The sequence below is a fragment of the Oncorhynchus kisutch genome, unplaced genomic scaffold (assembly GCF_002021735.2).
Source record: "Oncorhynchus kisutch isolate 150728-3 unplaced genomic scaffold, Okis_V2 scaffold1603, whole genome shotgun sequence".
Taxonomy (NCBI): Eukaryota; Metazoa; Chordata; class Actinopteri; order Salmoniformes; family Salmonidae; genus Oncorhynchus; species Oncorhynchus kisutch.
The window spans coordinates 20,001-32,954 of NW_022263548.1; the positions used below are offsets into that span (position 1 = coordinate 20,001).

At 42.2% G+C, this 12,954-nt stretch overlaps 1 protein-coding gene across 1 annotated transcript in view; it reads left to right on the forward strand.

Moving 5' to 3' along the window:
- The window catches only part of LOC116366885 (solute carrier family 15 member 1-like), a gene marked incomplete at its 3' end in the record, with an annotated part of 30,411 nt that overhangs the window by 710 nt on the left and 16,747 nt on the right, over nt 1–12,954 (forward strand). The gene's annotated exons all lie outside the window — the stretch shown is intronic.

Genomic DNA, 12,954 nt, shown 5'->3' on the forward strand with positions numbered 1-12,954 from the left:
CCCCCACGCCTTTCATGCCGTCTCTCTTTCTCTCCTTCTTTCCCTGGGTTGTTTATCTTTTCTCATCAACTTGCAGTTTCACTCAAAGCTGTCTTTAAGAAAATATCTGATGTAAGTACCAACATGATGATGATAAGGTCCAGTTTAATGTGTATTCTCACTGTCTATCATTCTGTTATCCCTCCTCTATTCCCTCCTCTATTCCCTCCTCTATTCCCTCCTCTATTCCCTCCTCTATTCCCTCCTCTATTCCCTCCTCTATTCCCTCCTCTATTCCCTCCTCTATTCACTCCTCTATTCCCTCCTCTATTCCCTCCTCTATTCCCTCCTCTATTCCCTCCTCTATTCCCTCCTCTATTCCCTCCTCTATTCCCTACTCTGTATTCTCACTGTCTATCATTCTGTTATCACTATTCATCGTAAGTGCAGGTTATAGGTCCAACAGTACAGTAATACCTAGCAGTATGCTTGTGTTTCTAGTTCCAACAGTACAGTAATACATAACAATATGCTTGTGTTTCTAGCTCCAACAGTACAGTAATACCTAACAATATGCTTGTGTTTCTAGCTCCAACAGTACAGTAATACCTAACAATATGCTTGTGTTTCTAGCTCCAACAGTAATACCTAACAATATGCTTGTGTTTCTAGCTCCAACAGTACAGTAATACCTAACAATATGCTTGTGTTTCTAGCTCCAACAGTAATACCTAACAATATGCTTGTGTTTCTAGCTCCAACAGTAATACCTAACAATATGCTTGTGTTTCTAGCTCCAACAGTAATACCTAACAATATGCTTGTGTTTCTAGCTCCAACAGTAATACCTAACAATATGCTTGTGTTTCTAGCTCCAACAGTAATACCTAACAATATGCCTGTGTTTCTAGCTCCAACAGTACAGTAATACCTAACAATATGCTTGTGTTTCTAGCTCCAACAGTAATACCTAACAATATGCTTGTGTTTCTAGCTCCAACAGTAATATGGTCAGTGATCTGTTTATTAACTTGGCTTTGGAAGACTTTAGATAGGCAGGGCAGGATGGATATAGGTCTGTAACAGTTTGGGTCTAGACTGTCACCCCCTTTGAAGAGGGGGATGACCGCGGCAGCTTTCCAATCTTTAGGGATCCCGGACTATACGAAAGAGAGGTTGAACAGGCTGGTAATAGGGGTTGCAACATTGGCAGCGGATAATTTTAGAAAGAGAGGGTCCAGATTATCTAGCTCAGCTGATTTGTCCGAGTCCAGGTTTCGCAGCTCTTTCAGAACATCTGCGATCTGGATTTGGGTGAAGGAGAAGCTGGGGAGGCTCGGGCAAGTAGCTGCGAGGGGTGCGGAGCTGTTGGCCGGGGTTGGGAGGAAAAAGCTAGCCATTGCTTTCCTGACTGACTGCGTGTATTGGTTCCTGACATCCCTGAACAGTTGCATATCGTGGGGACTATTCGATGCTATTGCAGTCCGCCACAGGATGTTTTTGTGCTGGTCAAGGGCAGTTAGGTCTGGAGTGAACCAAGGGATATATCTGTTCTTAGTTCTACAGTTTTTGAAAGGGGCATGCTTATTTAAGATGGTGAGGAAAAATATTTTTAAGAACGATGAGGTGACCTCGACTGACGGGATGAGGTCAATATCCTCCAGGATACCCGGGCCAGGTGAATTAGAAAGGCCTGCTCACTGAAGTGTTTTAGGGAGTGTTTGACAGTGATGAGGGGTGGTCGTTTGACCGCGGACCCATAGCGGATACAGGCAATGAAGCAGTGATCGCTAAGATCCTGGTTGAAAACAGCAGAGGTGTAGTTGGAGGGCAAGTTGGTCAGGATAATATCTATGAGGGTGCCCATGTTTACGGATTTAGGGTTGTACCTGGTGGGTTCCTTGGTGATTTGTGTGAGATTGAGGGCATCTAGCTTAGATTGTAGGACTGCTGGGGTGTTAAGCATATTCCAGTTTAGGTCACCTAACAGAATGAACTCTGAAGCTAGATGGGGGCGATCAATTCACATGTGGTATCCAGGCACAGCTGGGGGGGGGGGGGGGGGGGGGGGGGGGTCTATGACAGGCGGCAACAGTGAGAGACTATTTCTGGAGAGATTCATTTAAAAAATGTGAAGTTCGAACTGTTTGGGCATAGACTTGGAAAGTATGACAGAACTTTGCAGGCTATCTCTGCAGTAGATTGCAACTCCTCCCCCTTTGGCAGTTCTATGTTGACGGAAAATGTTGTAGTTGGGTATGGAAATCTCCACATTTTGGACTAGAATACAGTATATTCATATGAAGTGGACAGCAGTAGTTATATAGGATGAACCATGACTAGAATACAGTATATACATATGAAGTGGACAGCAGTAGTTATATAGGATGAACCATGACTAGAATACAGTATATTCATATGAAGTGGACAGCAGTAGTTATATAGGATGAACCATGACTAGAATACAGTATATACATATGAAGTGGACAGCAGGATGAACCATGACTAGAATACAGTATAGACATATGAAGTGGACAGCAGGATGAACCATGACTAGAATACAGTATATACATATGAAGTGGACAGCAGGATGAACCATGACTAGAATACAGTATAGACATATGAAGTGGACAGCAGGATGAACCAGGACTAGAATACAGTATATACATATGAAGTGGACAGCAGGATGAACCATGACTAGAATACAGTATATACATATGAAGTGGACAGCAGGATGAACCATGACTAGAATACAGTATATACATATGAAGTGGACAGCAGGATGAACCATGACTAGAATACAGTATATACATATGAAGTGGACAGCAGGATGAACCATGACTAGAATACAGTATATACATATGAAGTGGACAGCAGGATGAACCATGACTAGAATACAGTATATACATATGAAGTGGACAGCAGGATGAACCAGGACTAGAATACAGTATATACATATGAAGTGGACAGCAGGATGAACCATGACTAGAATACAGTATATACATATGAAGTGGACAGCAGGATGAACCATGACTAGAATACAGTATATACATATGAAGTGGACAGCAGGATGAACCAGGACTAGAATACAGTATATACATATGAAGTGGACAGCAGGATGAACCAGGACTAGAATACAGTATATACATATGAAGTGGACAGCAGGATGAACCATGACTAGAATACAGTATATACATATGAAGTGGACAGCAGGATGAACCATGACTAGAATACAGTATATACATATGAAGTGGACAGCAGGATGAACCATGACTAGAATACAGTATATACATATGAAGTGGACAGCAGGATGAACCATGACTAGAATACAGTATATACATATGAAGTGGACAGCAGGATGAACCATGACTAGAATACAGTATAGACATATGAAGTGGGTAAAACAGTATGTAAACATTATTAAAGTGACCAGTGTTGCAGCAGTCTGTCAGGTACCTGTCTCATCTCTGTCCTCGTGAAATTCCAACAGCTTGTTTCTTTGAATGACTTCAAGGTAAAAACCTCCACAGTACGTCTTGTCTGCTCCGTATGCAGTACACCTCCACAGTACGTCTTGCCTGCTCCATATGCAGTACGCCTCCACAGTACGTCTTGTCTGCTCCGTATGCAGTACACCTCCACAGTACGTCTTGCCGGCTCCGTATGCAGTACACCTCCACAGTACGTCTTGCCTGCTCCGTATGCAGTACACCTCCACAGTACGTCTTGTCTGCTCCGTATGCAGTACACCTCCACAGTACGTCTTGCCGGCTCCGTATGCAGTACACCTCCACAGTACGTCTTGCCTGCTCCGTATGCAGTACACCTCCACAGTACGTCTTGCCGGCTCCGTATGCAGTACACCTCCACAGTACGTCTTGCCTGCTCCGTATGCAGTACACCTCCATAGTACGTCTTGTCTGCTCCGTATGCAGTACACCTCCACAGTACGTCTTGTCTGCTCCGTATGCAGTACACCTCCACAGTACGTCTTGCCGGCTCCGTATGCAGTACACCTCCACAGTACGTCTTGCCTGCTCCGTATGCAGTACGCCTCCACAGTACGTCTTGCCGGCTCCGTATGCAGTACACCTCCACAGTACGTCTTGCCTGCTCCGTATGCAGTACACCTCCATAGTACGTCTTGTCTGCTCCGTATGCAGTACACCTCCACAGTACGTCTTGTCTGCTCCGTATGCAGTACACCTCCACAGTACGTCTTGCCGGCTCCGTGTGTCAGCTGATTGTTACACGGTAGTGTTTTATCTCGGTTTCTTTGTATAACACTTGCTGCTATTTCGGCCAAGTCTCTCTTGAAAAGAGCTGTTTTAATCTCAGTGAGACTAACCGTTGGGGGGGCATGTAGCCTAGTGGTTGGAGCGTTGGGGGGGCCGGTAGCCTAGTGGTTGGAGCGTTGGGGGGGCAGGTAGCCTAGTGGTTGGAGCGTTGGGGGGGCAGGTAGCCTAGTGGTTGGAGCGTTGGGGGGGCAGGTAGCCTAGTGGTTGGAGCGTTGGGGGGCAGGTAGCCTAGTGGTTGGAGCGTTGGGCCAGTAACCCGAAAGGTTGCTAGATCGAATCCCTGAGCTGACAAGGTAAAAAATCTGTCCTTCTGCCCCTGAACAAGGCGGTTAACCCACTGTTCCCCGGTAGGCCGTCATTGTAAATAAGAATTTGTTCTTAACTGACTTGCCTAGTTAAATAAAGGTAAAATAAAAATATATTCTTTAAACTCCGTAAAGCGATCAAACAGGCAGAACGTATTGACAAGGTGGAGTCGCAATTCAACGGCTCAGACACAAGAGGTATGTGGCAGGGTCTACAGACAACCACAGGATTACCAAGGGAAGACCAGTCTACAGACAACCACGGATTACCAAGGGAAGACCAGTCTACAGACAACCACGGATTACCAAGGGAAGACCAGTCTACAGACAACCACGGATTACCAAGGGAAGACCAGTCTACAGACAACCACGGATTACCAAGGGAAGACCAGTCTACAGACAATCACAGATTACCAAGGGAAGACCAGTCTACAGACAACCACGGATTACCAAGGGAAGACCAGTCTACAGACAATCACGGATTACCAAGGGAAAACCAGTCTACAGACAATCATGGATTACAAAGGGAAGACCAGTCTACAGACAATCACAGATTACCAAGGGAAGACCAGTCTACAGACAACCACGGATTACCAAGGGAAGACCAGTCTACAGACAATCACAGATTACCAAGGGAAAACCAGTCTACAGACAACCACGGATTACCAAGAGAAGACCAGTCTACAGACAATCACAGATTACCAAGGGAAGACCAGTCTACAGACAATCACAGATTACCAAGGGAAGACCAGTCTACAGACAACCACGGATTACCAAGGGAAGACCAGTCTACAGACAATCACAGATTACCAAGGGAAAACCAGTCTACAGACAACCACGGATTACCAAGAGAAGACCAGTCTACAGACAATCACAGATTACCAAGGGAAGACCAGTCAACAGACAATCACAGATTACCAAGGGAAAACCAGTCTACAGACAACCACGGATTACCAAGGGAAGACCAGTCTACAGACAATCACGGATTACCAAGGGAAAACCAGTCTACATTCAACGGCTCAGACACAAGAGGTATGTGGCAGGGTCTACAGACAACCACAGATTACCAAGGGAAGACCAGTCTACAGACAACCACGGATTACCAAGGGAAGACCAATCTACAGACAATCACAGATTACAAAGGGAAGACCAGTCTACAGACAATCACGGATTACAAAGGGAAGACCAGTCTAAAGACAATCACAGATTACCAAGGGAAGACCAGTCTACAGACAACCACAGATTACAAAGGGAAGACCAGTCTACAGACAATCACGGATTACAAAGGGAAGACCAGTCTACAGACAATCACGGATTACAAAGGGAAGACCAGTCACATCACGGACACCGACGTCTTGCTTTGAAGAAAACACAGTGCCACTGATGCGGCCCGCTACCAAGGACTGTGGACTCTCCTTCTCCGTGGCCGCCGTGAGTAAAACAGTTAAACATGTTAACCCTTGCAAGGCTGCCGGCACAGACGGCATCCCTAGCCGCGTCCTCAGAGCTCAGACCAGCTGGCTGGAGTGTTTACGGACATATTCAATCTCTCCCTATCCCAGTCTGCTGTCACCACATGTTTCAAGATGGCCACCGTTGTTCCTGAACCCAAGAAGGCATAGATAACTGAACTGAATGACTATCACCCCGTAGCACTCAATACTGTCATCATGAAGTGCTTTGAGAGACTAGTTAAGGATCATATCACCTCCACCTTACCTGACACCTTAGAGCCACTTCAGTTTGAATACCGCCCCAACAGGTCCACAGACGATGCAATTGCCATTGAGCAGCACACTGCCCTATCCCATCTGGACAAGACGAATACCTATGTAAGAATGCTGTTTATTGACTATAGCTCAGCATTCAACACCATAGTACCCTCCAAGCTCATCATTAAGCTCGAGGCCCTGGGTCTCAATCCCACCCTGCTGTGCAACTGGGTCCTGGACTTCCTGACAGGCCGCCCCCAGGTGTTGGAGGTAGGAAACATCATCTCCACTTCGCTGATCTTCAACACAGGGGTCCCACAAGGGTGAGTGCTCAGCCCCCTCCTGTACTCCCTGTTCACCCATGACTGCATGGCCAAGCACGCCTCCAACTCAATCATCAAGTTTGCAGACGACACAACAGTAGTAGCCTTGATCACCAACAACGACAAGACAGCCTACAGGGAGGAGATGAGGGCCCTGGGAGTATGGTGTCAGGAAAATAACCTTTCACTCAACGTCAACAAAACAAAGGAGATGATTGTGGATGTCAGGAAACAACAGAGGGAGCAATCCCCCCTATACACATCAATGGAACAGTAGTGGAGAGGGTAGTAAGTTTTAAGTTCCTCGGCGTACACATCACGGACAAACTGAAATGGTCCACCAACACAGACAGCGTGGTGAAGAAGGCGCAACAGCGCCTCTTCAACCTCAGGAGGCTGAAGAAATGTGGCTTGGCACCTAAAACCATCACAAACTTTTACAGATGCACAATTGAGAGCCTCCTGTCCAGCTGTATCACCGCCTGGTACGGCAACTGCAACGCTCTCAACCGCAAGGCTCTCCAGAGGGTAGTGAGGTCTGCACAACGCATCACCGGGGGCAAACTACCTGCCCTCCAGGACACCCACACCACCCGATGTCACAGGAAGGCCAAAAAGATCATCAAGGACAACAACCACCCGAGCCACTGCCTGTTCACCCCGCTATCATCCAGAAGGCAAGGTCAGTACAGGTGCATCAAAGCAGGGACCGAGAGACTGAAAAACAGCTTCTATCTCAAGGCCATCAGACTGTTAAACAGTCATGACTAGGCGGTTTCCACCCGGTTATTCAACCTTGCACCTTAGAGGCAGCTGCCCCATGTACATAGACACAGAATCACTGTCCACTTTAATAATGGAACACTAGTCACTTTAATACTGTTTCCATACTGCTTTACTCATCTCATATGTAAATACTGTATTCTATTCTACTGTATTTACTAACTAGTCACTTTAATACTGTTTACATACTGCTACTCATCTCATATGTATATACTGTATTCTATTCTACAGTATTTACTAACTAGTCACTTTAATACTGTTTACATACTGCTACTCATCTCATATGTAAATACTGTATTCTATTCTACTGTATTTACTAACTAGTCACTTTAATACTGTTTACATACTGCTACTCATCTCATATGTATATACTGTATTCTATTCTACTGTATTTACTAACTAGTCACTTTAATACTGTTTACATACTGCTACTCATCTCATATGTAAATACTGTATTCTATTCTACTGTATTTACTAACTAGTCACTTTAATACTGTTTACATACTGCTACTCATCTCATATGTATATACTGTATTCTATTCTACTGTGTTTTAGTCAACGCCACTCCGACTCGTGCTAATATTTATATATTTTTTAATTCCAATCTTTTACTTTTCGATTTGAGTGTATTATGTGTGTTGTTTCTGAATTGTTAGATATTACTGCACTGTTGGAGCTAGAAACACAAGCATTTAGTTAGATATTACTGCACTGTTGGAGCTAGAAACACAAGCATTTAGTTAGATACTACTGCACTGTTGGAGCTAGAAACACAAGCATTTAGTTAGATACTACTGCACTGTTGGAGCTAGAAACACAAGCATTTAGTTAGATATTACTGCACTGTTGGAGCTAGAAACACAAGCATTTAGTTAGATATTACTGCACTGTTGGAGCTAGAAACACAAGCATTTAGTTAGATACTACTGCACTGTTGGAGCTAGAAACACAAGCATTTAGTTAGATATTACTGCACTGTTGGAGCTAGAAACACAAGCATTTAGTTAGATACTACTGCACTGTTGGAGCTAGAAACACAAGCATTTAGTTAGATATTACTGCACTGTTGGAGCTAGAAACACAAGCATTTAGTTAGATACTACTGCACTGTTGGAGCTAGAAACACAAGCATTTAGTTAGATATTACTGCACTGTTGGAGCTAGAAACACAAGCATTTAGTTAGATATTACTGCACTGTTGGAGCTAGAAACACAAGCATTTAGTTAGATACTACTGCACTGTTGGAGCTAGGAACACAAGCATTTAGTTAGATATTACTGCACTGTTGGAGCTAGAAACACAAGCATTTAGTTAGATACTACTGCACTGTTGGAGCTAGAAACACAAGCATTTAGTTAGATATTACTGCACTGTTGGAGCTAGAAACACAAGCATTTAGTTAGATATTACTGCACTGTTGGAGCTAGAAACACAAGCATTTAGTTAGATATTACTGCACTGTTGGAGCTAGAAACACAAGCATTTAGTTAGATATTACTGCACTGTTGGAGCTAGAAACACAAGCATTTAGTTAGATACTACTGCACTGTTGGAGCTAGAAACACAAGCATTTAGTTAGATACTACTGCACTGTTGGAGCTAGAAACACAAGCATTTAGTTAGATATTACTGCACTGTTGGAGCTAGAAACACAAGCATTTAGTTAGATATTACTGCACTGTTGGAGCTAGAAACACAAGCATTTAGTTAGATACTACTGCACTGTTGGAGCTAGAAACACAAGCATTTAGTTAGATATTACTGCACTGTTGGAGCTAGAAACACAAGCATTTAGTTAGATATTACTGCACTGTTGGAGCTAGAAACACAAGCATTTAGTTAGATATTACTGCACTGTTGGAGCTAGAAACACAAGCATTTAGTTAGATACTACTGCACTGTTGGAGCTAGAACACAAGCATTTAGTTAGATATTACTGCACTGTTGGAGCTAGAAACACAAGCATTTAGTTAGATATTACTGCACTGTTGGAGCTAGAAACACAAGCATTTAGTTAGATACTACTGCACTGTTGGAGCTAGGAACACAAGCATTTAGTTAGATATTACTGCACTGTTGGAGCTAGAAACACAAGCATTTAGTTAGATACTACTGCACTGTTGGAGCTAGAAACACAAGCATTTAGTTAGATATTACTGCACTGTTGGAGCTAGAAACACAAGCATTTAGTTAGATATTACTGCACTGTTGGAGCTAGAAACACAAGCATTTAGTTAGATATTACTGCACTGTTGGAGCTAGAAACACAAGCATTTAGTTAGATATTACTGCACTGTTGGAGCTAGGAACACAAGCATTTAGTTAGATACTACTGCACTGTTGGAGCTAGAAACACAAGCATTTAGTTAGATATTACTGCACTGTTGGAGCTAGAAACACAAGCATTTAGTTAGATATTACTGCACTGTTGGAGCTAGAAACACAAGCATTTAGTTAGATACTACTGCACTGTTGGAGCTAGAAACACAAGCATTTAGTTAGATATTACTGCACTGTTGGAGCTAGAAACACAAGCATTTAGTTAGATACTACTGCACTGTTGGAGCTAGAAACACAAGCATTTAGTTAGATATTACTGCACTGTTGGAGCTAGAAACACAAGCATTTAGTTAGATATTACTGCACTGTTGGAGCTAGAAACACAAGCATTTAGTTAGATACTACTGCACTGTTGGAGCTAGGAACACAAGCATTTAGTTAGATATTACTGCACTGTTGGAGCTAGAAACACAAGCATTTAGTTAGATACTACTGCACTGTTGGAGCTAGAAAACACAAGCATTTAGTTAGATATTACTGCACTGTTGGAGCTAGAAACACAAGCATTTAGTTAGATATTACTGCACTGTTGGAGCTAGAAACACAAGCATTTAGTTAGATATTACTGCACTGTTGGAGCTAGAAACACAAGCATTTAGTTAGATATTACTGCACTGTTGGAGCTAGAAACACAAGCATTTAGTTAGATATTACTGCACTGTTGGAGCTAGAAACACAAGCATTTAGTTAGATACTACTGCACTGTTGGAGCTAGAAACACAAGCATTTAGTTAGATATTACTGCACTGTTGGAGCTAGAAACACAAGCATTTAGTTAGATATTACTGCACTGTTGGAGCTAGAACACAAGCATTTAGTTAGATATTACTGCACTGTTGGAGCTAGAAACACAAGCATTTAGTTAGATATTACTGCACTGTTGGAGCTAGAAACACAAGCATTTAGTTAGATACTACTGCACTGTTGGAGCTAGAAACACAAGCATTTAGTTAGATATTACTGCACTGTTGGAGCTAGAAACACAAGCATTTAGTTAGATACTACTGCACTGTTGGAGCTAGAAACACAAGCATTTAGTTAGATATTACTGCACTGTTGGAGCTAGAACACAAGCATTAGTTTAGATATTACTGCACTGTTGGAGCTAGAAACACAAGCATTTAGTTAGATACTACTGCACTGTTGGAGCTAGAAACAAAAGCATTTAGTTAGATATTACTGCACTGTTGGAGCTAGAAACACAAGCATTTAGTTAGATATACTGCACTGTTGGAGCTAGAACACAAGCATTTAGTTAGATATTACTGCACTGTTGGAGCTAGAAACACAAGCATTTAGTTAGATATTACTGCACTGTTGGAGCTAGAACACAAGCATTTAGTTAGATACTACTGCACTGTTGGAGCTAGGAACACAAGCATTTAGTTAGATATTACTGCACTGTTGGAGCTAGAAACACAAGCATTTAGTTAGATACTATGCACTGTGGAGCTAGAAACACAAGCATTTAGTTAGATACTGCACTGTTGGAGCTAGGAACCACAAGCATTTAGTTAGATATTACGCCTGTTGGAGCTAGAAACACAAGCATTAGTTAGATATACTGCACTGTTGGAGCTAGAAACACAAGCATTAGTTAGATATACTGCACTGTTGGAGCTAGAAACAAGCATTTAAGTTAGATATTACTGCACTGTTGGAGCTAGAAACACAAGCATTTAGTTAGATATTACTGCACTGTTGGAGCTAGGAAAACAAGCATTTAGTTAGATATTACGCACTGTTGGAGCTAGAAACACAAGCATTTAGTTAGATATTACTGCACTGTTGGAGCTAGAAACACAAGCATTTAGTTAGATATTACTGCACTGTTGGAGCTAGAAACACAAGCATTTAGTTAGATATTACTGCACTGTTGGAGCTAGAAACACAAGCATTTAGTTAGATATACTGCACTGTTGGAGCTAGAAACACAAGCATTTAGTTAGATATTACTGCACTGTTGGAGCTAGAAACACAGCATTTAGTTAGATACTACTGCAACTGTTGGAGCTAGAAAACACAAGCATTTAGTTAAGATATTACTGCACTGTTTGGAGCTAGAAACACAAGCATTTAGTTAGATACTTACTGCACTGTTGGAGCTAGAAACACAAGCATTTAGTTAGATATTACTGACACTGTTGGAGCTAGAAACACAAGCATTTAGTTAGATATTACTGCACTGTTGGAGCTAGAAACACAAAGCATTTAGTTAGATATTACTGCACTGTTGGAGCTAGAAACACAAGCATTTAGTTAGATATTACTGCACTGTTGGAGCTAGTTAGATATTACTGCACTGTTGAGCTAGAAACACAAGCATTTAGTTAGATACTACTGCACTGTTGGAGCTAGAAACACAAGCATTTAGTTAGATATTACTGCACTGTTGGAGCTAGAAACACAAGCATTTAGTTAGATATTACTGCACTGTTGGAGCTAGAAACACAAGCATTTAGTTAGATATTACTGCACTGTTGGAGCTAGAAACAACACGCATTTAGTTAGATATTACTCTGCACTGTTGGAGCTAGAAAACACAAGCATTTAGTTAGATACTACTGGCACTGTTGGAGCTAGAAACACAAGCATTTAGTTAGATATTACTGCACTGTTGGAGCTAGAAACACAAGCATTTAGTTAGATACTACTGCACTGTTGGAGCTAGAAACACAAGCATTAGTTATATTACTGCACTGGTGGAGCTAGAAACACAAGCATTTAGTTAGATACTACTGCACTGTTGGAGCTAGAAACACAAGCATTTAGTAATTAGATATTACTTGCACTGTTGGAGCTAGAAACACAAGCATTTAGTTAGATATTACTGCACTGTTGGAGCTAGAAACACAAGCATTAGTTAGATATTACTGCACTGTTGGAGCTAGAAACACAAGCATTTAGTTAGATATTACTGCACTGTGGAGCTAGAAAACACAGCATTTAGTTAGATACTTACTGCACTGTTGGAGCTAGAAACACAAGCATTTAGTTAGATACTACTGCACTGTTGGAGCTAGAACACAAGCATTTAGTTAGATATTACTGCACTGTTGGAGCTAGAAACACAAGCATTTAGTTAGATATTACTGCACTGTTGGAGCTAGAAACACAAGCATTTAGTTAGATACTACTGCACTGTTGGAGCTAGAAACACCAAGCATTAGTTGATATACTGCACTGTTGGAGCTAGAAACACAAGCATTTAGT